General features: G+C 41.5%; 1 protein-coding gene across 1 annotated transcript in view; it reads right to left on the reverse strand.

Moving 5' to 3' along the window:
* Positions 1-12,034, reverse strand: part of pxdc1b (PX domain containing 1b) — a 45,260-nt gene that overhangs the window by 31,892 nt on the left and 1,334 nt on the right. The gene's annotated exons all lie outside the window — the stretch shown is intronic.

A 12,034-nucleotide genomic window follows, 5' to 3' on the forward strand; every position in this document is an offset into this window, starting at 1 on the left:
ACTCAGAGAGCTTAGCGGCAACATATAAAGACAACAAACTCTATGTCAACCTCAATAAAACGAAGGAGCTGCTGATTGATGTCAGGAAGTGGAGTGGAGGGGCATGTGCCTCTTTGCATTGATGATGCTGAGGTGGAGACGGTCAAGAGAATCAAGTTCCTGGGAGTGATGACCACCAAGAATCTGGTGGAGCAAATCTTTCCCATTTCAGCGAACGACCTGATTTTCAGTTCATTCTGTGGGGAGATGGGAACAGGAGTCCAGGAGTCATTCAGATCCTCAACGTCTTTTGTTTTTACATTAAGCTGACCTATTGTTTGACTAAATATACAGAGCTTTTTCCAAATCTTTTGATAGATAGCCTTAGCTAAGAAATATTCAACAATCTCAGTATCGAAATCTTCAAACAATCCAGCATCTCCAACTCTTTCACAGAATCACAGATCGGTTACAAAGCAGAAGGAGTCCACTCAGCCCATCATGTCTGTGACAGTTCTTCAATAGGGTGATGCACCTACTGCCATTCTCCCTGTAATCCTGCACATTCTTCCTTTTTAGATAATAATGCAGTTGGCTCTTGACCGATCCTGCCTCTGCCACACTCTCAGACAACACATTCCAGATCTTAACATCTGGGAAGCATGGTGACAATTTCAATTAGCAGTTTTGGTTATAAGTTCTTCTCGATTTCACTTCTATCGGGCCTAGTTCTAATTTTCAAACTGTGCCCCTTGATCTGGACTTGCCCAGATGAGGATGTAATTTCTCTCTATCTACTCTATCTTGTCCCTTTAAATGCCTTGGTCAGATCAAACGTCTGTATATAACATTCATGTTTGTGTAACCTGTCCTTGTAATGTAACCCCTTAAATCCCAGCAGCGTCCTGGTGAAACAGCACTGCACCACCTCCAAATGCAATGTACCTTTCCCATAGCTAAGTGCCCAGCATTGAAGACATTATCCTAATGGGCTCTAACCAACTGAAACACCATTCCCTCATGTTTCATTTTCAGTCCCTAAATGATCAACATTCCATTAGCCTTCTTAATTTCTTTGTGCATGTGCACTAATGTTTAGTAACTTGTGCACAAGGAAATCTAAATCCTTTTGCTCCTTCGCACTCATTATTCATTAGGAAAATATTCCCATTTGCCTTTCTTGGATCCCAGGTGGAGCAGCTCATATTTCCCCACATTGAATGTCATCTGCCCTCATTTTGACCACTTGCTTAATCCACGTCTGTTAGTAGTTCGTCCCTGTCTCCACATATATTGGGAAGTGAAAAATAAAGTAGCCTGGGTATTATGACCTAGGTAGCCAGGGCTCCAATATGAGAAAGTGAGGACTGCAGAATTCCTGATGAAGGGCTTTTGCCCGAAACGTTGACTCCCCTGCTCCTCGGATGCTGCCTGACCAGCTGTGCTTTTCCAGCACCACACTCTTGACTCAGGGCTCTAATATCACTGAGTTCAAAATTATACCATATAATAAACCAATGGAGTATGGGAAGGCAAATGGGAATATTCTTTGGGGTAGCACGATGGCTTAGTAGTGAGCAGTGCTGCCTCACAGTGCCAGGGACACGGATTCGATTCCAGCCTCAAGCGACTGTCTGTGTGGAGTTTGCATATTCTCCCCATGTCTGCGTGGGTTTCCTCTGGGTGCTCCAGTTTTCTCCCACAATCCAAAGATGTGCAGGTTACGCCAAAGATGGCCATGCTAAATTGCCCATAGTGTTCAGCGATGTGTAGTTTAGTTGCATTTGTCAGGGGTAAATGTAGAGTAATGGGGAATGGGTTTGGGTGGGTTACAGGGTCAGTGTGGACTTGTTGGGCCGAAGGGTCTGTTTCCACACTGTAGGGATTCATTGATTCATTATTCTCAACTACATCACCATGGGCTGTTATTAATTATAAGTTAAGCATTTCTCAGCAGAAAGGGAAGGGAAACCAAGGGAATGTTGCTCCAATCTCACATTCCCTTCCCAAATAAAGTCACCATAGGTCCAGAAGGCTGCTCATTCATCAGAGAGAGAGTCAGAGAGAGAGAGATAACCGATGGTGAGTTTAACGGTCGGCAGTCCTCACAGGGCAAGGTTTGAAAAGGCAGGACCTTCACAGTGATTTCAGCCTGGATGTGAATTGAAGCCACACTGTTTGTGCCACCCTGCACCATAAACCAGCTAACTGACTACCTTGCCCCCAAACTGGATCTAGCCAAGCAACAGTCTCAGGGAAAGCATCACCTGCTTTTCCTCTTGGTCTGTGCTGGCAGTGCTGTGGAGACTGTAGAGAAGAGGGGAAAAGCAATAAATATTCTGCTAGAGAAGGAATTTAAAGTATGTGTTTATATGCAGAAGCTCTCAGAGATACGCATCATAATTTGGCAAGTTCTTTGGGCTATAACTCTCTGTTAGCATTTTAAATTCCAGCATGAAAATACAACAAATACAATGGGTGCAGAGGGATGACACCTCCAATCTGAAAACAATTTTTCTCTAAATTGAAAACAGCCAAGTGACGGTTTCAATTGGGAATGTTTTAGTTTTAATGGCAACAGTGCGGTCCAATGGAAATCTCTGAAATGTAAGCCATGACTTTTTATTTAACTACAGCAGGTCAACCTTGTGGTTCAAGTATGAAATACAATTTTTCCTTTTCTTTCTCAATACATTGAGTTCCTGAATCCTGGCTACTGTTTCTGTTCCATCTTACACATGTGAATTGCCGGCTGGCATCCTCTCCTACTCATGTGTAAGATGGCAATGATTGAACAGTGTTGAGGAAAGCCTTGGAACAGCTGCATTGATGTTGCCTCCTACATCACAGAGACATAATTAAAATGAAGGCGTGAATGGGCCAGGGGAATAAACTTTCCAAATAAATAAGTTTGTAGATAAGTGAAGAGGATAGGGGACAAAAAGGATTTGATGTAAAAACAGAAATTGCTGGAAAAGCTCAGCAGGTCTGGCAGCATCTGTGGAGAGAAATCAGAGTTAACATTTCGGGTTGAGTGACCCTTCCTCAGAACGGTCACCAGTTCTGAAGAAGAGTCACTGGACCCGAAACGTCAACTCTGTGATTTCTCTCCAGAGATGCTGCCAGACCTGCTGAGCTTTTCCAGCAGTTTTTGTTTTCGTTTATGATTTACAGCAACTGCAGTTCTTTCGATTTTTATTTAGTAACATTTTGGACAATTCAGTTCCAAAGAAGATTCATATCAGGCTCAAAATGTTCATTGTTTCTCTCTCCAAGGTTACTGAGTTTCTCAAACACTTAAAGATTTTATTTCAGATTTCAAGCCTCCATAATATTTTGCCTTCATAAAAAGGTTTGATACTCTGATTTTCTTGGGTGGGAAGAGAAGCTACACTCGATGTGATGGCCTTGGCAGAAAGATAGTGGCCAGACCAGAAAAAAAAGGAGACAGAATACACTAATCCCATTTTACCAATTGATAAAATGATAGCTCATGATCTGGCCATAAACCCCTGACCTGTCCCTTTTAACCACACTTAACTTTTGGCACAAGGTGACAGATTATGAGCTTTATGTCCCACATTTGCTCCACTTGAAATTTCTTATTCCAAAATTCAAAATCCTTCTGTTCTAAGTCCCTCTCTAACTCTGTAAAGTTTCTGCATTCTATTTCCTCTTGTCCCTTCCAGCTTTCCTCCTTCCACCTGAAAATGATAAGCATTGAGGTCGAAATGGTTTGAACCACAATATTAGTTCCAAGGTTCATGGCTGCAGGCTTTGGAAGCTTCTAGAAAGAGGCTGTGACTTTATCACTGGGGAAAAGGAAGATAAGATTGGCGAGTCACACTGCTTTCGTACTAAGGCTGAGGAAATGCTAAATAAGGAAGCCTTGGACAATAGCATTGTGGTAATGCTCTGGAGACATTGGTTCAAGCCCTGTCAAGGTAGATGATAAATTCAATTAATAGATGTGGAATGTAAACTTAGTCTCAGTAATTTTGACCATGATAACTATCAGCATTTGTTGCTTAAAAAACCTTCTGGTTCCCTAATTTCCTTTAGTGAAGGAAATTGATCTTTCTACCCAGTCAGGCCTACATAGGTCTCCAGACCCATTACAACATGGTTGATTTTTAATTAGCCTGTCCAGCTGCTCAGTCTAAGGGCAATTAGTGATGGGTACAATGCCTTGTGAAAAGCTTTTATTTTAAAGAATGAGATGGTGCAGGGAAAGCTTGGAATAATATGGGATAATCTGATCAAAGTACAATTTCATGGCAAATTAATCATCTGAAAATGTAAAAAAAAATTAAATAAGTTTTACGTTTTTTCCTTCTAGATGTTTTAATAATCACTTTTGAAAGTTTAAATGTATAATATTGCCAACTATTCAAATGGATTGCCGTAACACTGGGAGACACTGGCTTCAGTGAGATTGAGTTTAGAAATGACTATCTTATTCTCAGAAATTAAAAAAAAACACGTTTCTCTTATATTGTTTGGAGAAGCCAATGGAGGAGGCACAAAATCAAGAATAATTAAATATCATATTTGAGGTAACTAACATAATCTTGTGTAACTGCTTTATCTCATCCTTGTACTTGTTGAATGCTTATGGGCAGAGCAACTTTAAAAAAGGAAATTAAATCAAAGTAACCCAAAATTCGAAGGTGTGTCTGCTCTTGTGTCAATATTGTCCAGTGAATACAGTATTTGATTTATAGTTTGAACAGAACACCTTTTGAAAACAGCCTATCCCCAGTGTTCCATTGAGAAACATTAATTAAGTTTCCCAAATGACTTTGTGAATAAACACTCTCCCAAGACTGTGACAGATTCATGAAAACCAGCTATGATTGATGGATCTCAAAAAAACCTGGAATCAAGGAGAATAGAAGTAAAAATATCCACTTGCCAAGAGCAAGAAATCTGGGGCATAGTGCATTTTCATGGTGATTTTGTGCTGATCAAATTATTTCTTTTAAGTTCTGGAACTGGCCACTTGATCGAACACTTCCCACCACGTCAAGATGTTCCTATAGACCTTATGAAGACTCTACCTTTATCCCAAACATGTGTTTGCTCCATGGTAGATTTTCTTAAATTCTATTCAAATAATTGCCTATTCAAAAATATCAACCTGTCCTTTCTCTCTTGCTTGCTGTACACATTTAATATATTCTTTACTGTTTCTGCTCCTTCTTTGGAAGCTTCACTGTCCCATAATTAGCTAAAGATTGCGCCACTGTCAGGCCATGGGAGACCAATGAAAGCCACAAAGGAAACATAACACTCCTGGCTATCATGGATCTCCGTCATTTCTAAACAGCCTCCATTTTGACTTAAAATGGGCAGGACCACTGCACCGCCCTCACATACTGAACACGCCTGGAAGTGATTGGGCCCTGATATGGATGATATGATGTAATAGATGTGACAAGGACTGTTTCCATGCTGTATAACTCTATGACTTCCACAAGTTCACACACAGACCCCAAAGGTGGAATGTACCTCCAAAGAGGGACATACATATAAAGTAAAAACATTTTATGGCTTGTCCCTTGCATGCTATGAGCAGTGAAGGCATTTGGAATGACATTTTAGAATGACAGGATTGTTGCAATCCAGAAGGAGGCCATTTGGCCCATCATGTGTGCACCAGCTCGTTGAATGAGCCCATTAGCCAGTGCCAATCTCCTACATTTGTTCCCCATACCCTTGCACATTATTTTTATTCCAATAATCATCCAGAGCCCTCCTGGATGCTTCAGTCGAACCTGCCTTCACCACACTTCCACATAATGCATTCCAAACCCTCACTACTCGCTCGGTGGAAGAGTTTTTACTCACTTCAAACATGCTCCTTTTGCACATAATTTTAAATCTACGTCTATTTGTTCCTTTCATGAGCAGGGTGGGGTGAGGGTGGGGTTTGTTGGGCAAAACCTTCCGTTGGTGACTGTCAAATTCCAAGGTGCATATTGTCGATGGGCAGTGCACTCTTATAGCCCAGTGTTGGAGGGCACTAACAAGAGGTTGCCCCACCAGTTGTAGTGACAGCTAATGGAATTTCAGAACTGTTCCTTCCTAACTGCAGAAATAGTCTACACTTAACCTTTGCTCACTTCCTCATTTTTTTCAAATTAACCTTTAATTTTTTTGTTCTTGTTCTTTTGACCATATAAATTGCCAAAATTGTATTCCAGTGGAGATCTGGTTAAAGCCTCAGTAAAAACTTTCAGGTCAATATGCTATTGTTCTGACAGGATAACTCACAGTCTGTTTATTGCTTCTCCACACTGACCCTGAATCAGAGGCAGCTCTAACATTGCTCAATGGTGCAGTTACCGAGGCATCACAGGGGTGCTGTAAAATTGTCGTATAAATCCACAATGGAAAGTTCAACCTGACTCGAGAATTTAGTGCAACATTGGCTGCAACAGGTAGCGCCATATTACTTCAGTTTTGCATCACAAGGCATATAATTCTAACAATCTGCATGAGCCTTCCTGTAACCTTAGCTACAGATCATTTAAATGTTCAGACTGAGTATACGCCACTGCCTATACTCCCTAAACATTTCAGCTATAATTACTGGGTACAGAAATCTACGAGAATGCATAACTACACACGTATTGAGAGTGTGTTGCTGGAAAAGCACAGGGCTCCTTCCTGATGAAGGGTTCCAGCCCGAAACGTCGATTTTCCTGCTCTTCGGATGCTGCCTGACCTGCTAGGCTTTTACAGCAACACACTCTCAACTCTGATCTCCAGCATCTGCAGACCTCACTGTCTCCTAATTACACACGTGCTCAGCTCTTTCCTACAGGGGCGCACTAGAAGATGAGGCAGGCACCCATTACTGCAATACTAGCCTGACATTGGCTGTTACACCATAAATCCAGCATTGGTCACTCTTTGCTAAGTATTTCTTTATTGTTCATTTCTTGACTAATATTCTAATATAAATTTAACTTAAAAAAAAGTTATTCTTAAGATGTTCAAATTGCAGGCATGGCCAGCTGATTGTCCTAGAGAAGGTGATAGTGAGAGGAGTCAGATGAGTGATCTGGAGGGATTTTAAGGGCAGTGATGTTCCCCTGCATCTTGTTCTTCTGGATGGTAGAGGTGATGGGCTTGGAAAGTGCTGTCAAAGGTGCTTTGGCAAGTGTATTTGTTACTTAGCTATACAGTTGCATAACTAGTGCAAATTTCTTCTTGTTAACTGCACATCCTCTTTCCCTGTTCTTCTCCCAATGTCAGTGACCACTGACAAGTTGGACGCTTCAGATCATTTATTGTTTTCAGGTAATAGATGTATCTAAGAAGAAGCAAGTGTCCAGATACTGACTGCCTTGGTAATTCACCTGCCGTGTATTTCATGACTTTTTCAAGGTTAGACTGTTTCTTACTTTTATCTATTTCTCCAGTCCCATGTTCACTGAAGTCTCATGACTTTTTGGAGGCTTTGGAACAAGGGCTTTGTCAAAGGCATTCAAGCCACCAAATGGCAGGGAGCTCTATTCACTTCACTCTGCAATATTTTCAAAAGATGTCAGGAGGTTTTTTCCAAATACATGCTGTCTTCTTATCGCTAAACCATTTCATAGCCAGCGAAACCATTTCACAGGTACACCTCCAGACATTTTCCTCAGAATCATTTCTATTATGTTATCAAATGTGGACTTTAGGCTCTGAATGTGGCTTGGGTCAGATTCACCCCTTTGGAAATATATTACAGATATTGTGGAAAGCAACAGTCTGAAATAAATCTGTATTGATTGTAGCCAGCACCCACTACTGTTTCCTGAGATACATCCTCCTGGGATTATATCATTTGGACCATCAGACTTCATCCTCTTTTGAAGGTCTGTCATCTATTTTCAATTTAGTTGCTAATCATAGTCAATCAATACTCATACATTTTGGGAACTGTTTGTTTAACTCACACTTAACTTCCTTTAATCTGTACAATTTAATGCGAATTGCATTTATTGAATTCTTACAGTGCGGAAATAGGCCATTGGCCCAACAAGCCCACACTGACCCTCCGAAGAATATCTCACCCAGATCCATTCCCCTATCCTACATTTCCCCTGACTAATGCACCTAACCTATACATCTCTGAGCACGATGGGCAATTTTTTTTTTTTGCATGGTCAATTGACTTTACCTGCACATCTTTGGACTGTGGGAGGAAACCTGCAGAGACACAGAGAGAAGGTGCAAACTCCACACAAACAGTTACCCAAGGTTGGAACTGAACCCAGGTCCCTGGTGCTGTGAGGCAGCAGCGCTAACCACTGAGCCACAATGCTGCCCTAAAGATTCCCTTTACTGTTTATAAGTGGTCTGTTCTTCTTCAGCTTGACTATCCCTCAGCACCATGTTCACTCAAATCCTTTCCTTCTTTTTGTTGGGAGTACAGAGTTTGAGTATGATTTGGAAAATTATGAATTTTGACAAAGCTTTTCATCTTGTACCCATCAGGACACTTCACAAGAATTACCAATTTCAGAAAATGTCAACTAATGTGTGCTGTATTCTTTACAACAAAGTAACGGTTCACACATCTCACTGAGTCTTTACCACCAAAAACCTCTACAAACCTCTCCCCAACTCTTGCCTCAGTTTCCCGATGTTGCTCTCGACTTCACACTTTTTCCAAAAGAGTGAAACCGGATGATTCATTTTGTTTAATTCTTTTCTGTTCTAGTTTATATGAACACCTTTAATTATTGCTCAACATCATTCAACTTGAAATGTGAACTGTTTCTCCCAATATATTGAGTTGCTTTGTTACCTGTTAAGCAATGTAGTGCCCTGAATGTTTACAGTGAACTGTATCCTTGTCAGCAAGCTATTCATTTACCTCGATGTTTTATTCATCTGCCTTGTGAGTTGGAACATAAATTAAAAACCAATCACTGACAGACAATAAGCCTTGCACCAATTATTTAGTTCGATTCCCATTTCTGGAACCGACTGGTTTCTTACCTCATGCCTGAAAAACCCTCCAGAATCTCTCAATATTCTGACACTCAAGTACCAGGATCATTGCCGGAAACAAAATGAGTCAAAAATTGCAGGTGACACCTATGCGTGGTAACGCAAGTTAATTTCAGATGATCCATAACAACAGGGGTGATCACATTCAATTTTTTTTTGTCAAAGGTGTGAGGCTGAAAGGAATAGAATGCCTCAGGACTGAGAAAGGGGGTGTGATAAGATGGGTACTAATTGCACAATAGGAGCTACTGAAAGGATTTTAATTTATACACCACCATGTATGACCACTAGATATTTCAAATTCTTTCACAGCCATTACCCTTTTGAAGGGTAATCACTGTGTTAAAGTAGGAAGTGTGCCAGCCAATTTTCACACAGCAAGCTCTCGCAAACAGCAACCAGGTAATATTGTGTGTTGTGAAATGGACTGAGGGATAAACATTGGCCAACCCAATTCCCCTGCTCCTCTTCAAAGCAATGCCCTGAAATCTTCTGCATTCACATTGTAAGCAGATAGGGCCTCAGATTAGCATCTTTTTAACCAAAAGACAGCACTTCCGACAGTGCGGGACTTCCGACAGTGCGGCACTCCATCAGTACTACACTGGCATGTCAGACTTGGTTTTTATTTTCGCACAGACCATGAAATCAGATGTGATTAAGAGGCAAGAGGGCTACCATCAGAGAAACAGAGCAAGAATCTCAGTCCAGTCTGAGCGAGACCCATTTTACAAAGCTATCTTATGGATGCCTGATCATGGACAGGGTACGGAGAAAGCAATATTTATGCCCATGTACTGTCCTACAATTCCATAGAAAGGACATTTCCCCAACACTTACTTTAAAACCTTGATAGACTGTCATAAACCAAGGCGACGTAAATTGGAGCAAGATTAGGTCCCTTGACCCTCCTCTGCCATTCAATAAAATCACTTAAACTAAACCGGACAGTGCTTTTCCAACATCTGATCCTTCAGAGAGGAATCCCTCCCTCCCTCCTGGAGAAGGATTATACCCAAAACATTGACTTCTCCACCTCCTGATGCTGCCTGGCTGGCTGTGTTCTTCCAGTCTCCTGTCTGATCATCAGCATCTGCAGATTTGTTTGTCTCTATTTATTAAAAGCATGACTGATCTGATTGCGGCCTGAACTCCACCTCTGCCTGTTCCCCTTTGTCAGTCAGGAATCTAATTCCAGCCTTGAATATATCCAATGATCCAACTTCCCTCGCTTTCTGGGAAAATAATTTTAAGCATTACTGACCCTCTGAGAGATGAAATTCCTCCTCACCTTCGCCTTAAATGGGAGAACATTTATTTTTAAGTTGTGTCCCCTGGTTTCAGACTCCCCTGAGTGTGGAAACACACTTTCAATATCCACCCTGTGGAGCCTCTGTCAGACTCTTATGTGTCACATATGTGTGTGTGTGGTGATAAAAATGACTCGTGGCATTTTCTCTCTCTCTCTCTCTCTCTCTGCAAACTGTAAAACGTTTGCTCATCACTTTTCCAACAAGACTGTGCCCTTTTCATTTCTGGAGGCTAATAAAGGAGTAACCCACTCCTCTCCGGCCCACCATCCAACACACACATAGGATTTTGTTGACAGCTATTTTTGGACGTGGGATTGGGGGAGGGGTCAGTAAAATGTTAAAATAAAACCACTGTACTGTGTTGGATGATGCTTGGAAACTAATTTTAAGGTTTATTTTGTAATACCCCCATGTAGCCTGGAAGGGGCGACAAGCCCCTGTCAAGCTCCAGTCAAGAGACAGTGAAAGGGGCAAGTTCAGACCAAATGTGACTTAACTTATAAAAACAAGAGGAAGATGAGGAAGGGCGTAGAGCAGGAGGAGCAGAGTACAAAGGGGAAGGAGATGTAGTTCCCTGGAAAACTGCTAAACAGTGACAGAATGTGGCCGGCTTTTGTGGGGGGGGGGGGGGGGGTTCACCGCAATAAGCGAGCGATTAAAAGAACAAACCAAAAGCTCTACAAATAAAGTAGGAGAGGCGAGGGAACGGAGTCCAGAGAATGTTATCCTCTCTGTGTAGCGTCTCCAAGTATCAATAATACAAAAAGCTGACAGCCTCGCGGTAACTGTACACCGGAAAACGCGATGCTGCCACGCGTAAGGGTTTCGTTGTTTCCTTTTTTTGCGAATATGAGGAGGGGAGGAGAGAGGGAATTAAAAACTCTGCTACTTGGAGGAAATAATTCTCCAAATCATCAATCTCGCCGGCCACTCGTAGTTGCTGAGGTAGCGTCACCGGTTTTTTTTTGGGGGGGGTTACAAAACGGTTACAAAGTCAAATTGTATTTCAGGATTTTTGTTTAAAAAGTCACGGTCAATTATGTTCTGCGTTTACTTTTTTGTTTGAAGAGTGAGGAATGTTCCGTTTGTTTAATTGTTTTGAAAACACTTTCTGAAGTTGTATATGAGAACCCCCCTGACGATTCAGACAGAGAGAAGCAGTTGTTACTGAGCTACACAGACCGTGGGATGTTTAAATAAAAAAAAACAGATTAAAGTTAATAGAAACTTCACCCACACACTGACAGCTGTCTGAATCTGAATTTAGTGACCTCAGGCACCACCACTCCCTCCTTCAAATCACAATTGTTAAATTCAATTGTCTTTAAAACCACTTCACTCTGCCTTTCATTCTTTTAAAAAAGACTTTGAAGCTAAACTTGTATAAAATGCATTAAATGCGAGGAGACAAAACTTATTTTGTTGGTGTTAATATCAATCACTTACCATCATTGGCAAATAAACTGGATTAGTTCAATTTGTATTCTCACACAGACACACACACAACTCCCCTCACAGAAACATTCTCCTCCATCCTACATACACCATCCCCACACCCACACACACCCACCAAGCAGACCCCCACACATAGACCACTCCTCACACATAACCTCCAGTCTACATACACATACCATCTCTACGCACACAAACGCACAGACCAACCACAGACAAACACACCACAAACATACTACCCCACAAACACACCACTCACCACCTCTCACATACACACACAC

This window comes from Chiloscyllium plagiosum, chromosome 29 (assembly GCF_004010195.1).
Source record: "Chiloscyllium plagiosum isolate BGI_BamShark_2017 chromosome 29, ASM401019v2, whole genome shotgun sequence".
In the NCBI taxonomy this organism is placed as follows: Eukaryota; Metazoa; Chordata; class Chondrichthyes; order Orectolobiformes; family Hemiscylliidae; genus Chiloscyllium; species Chiloscyllium plagiosum.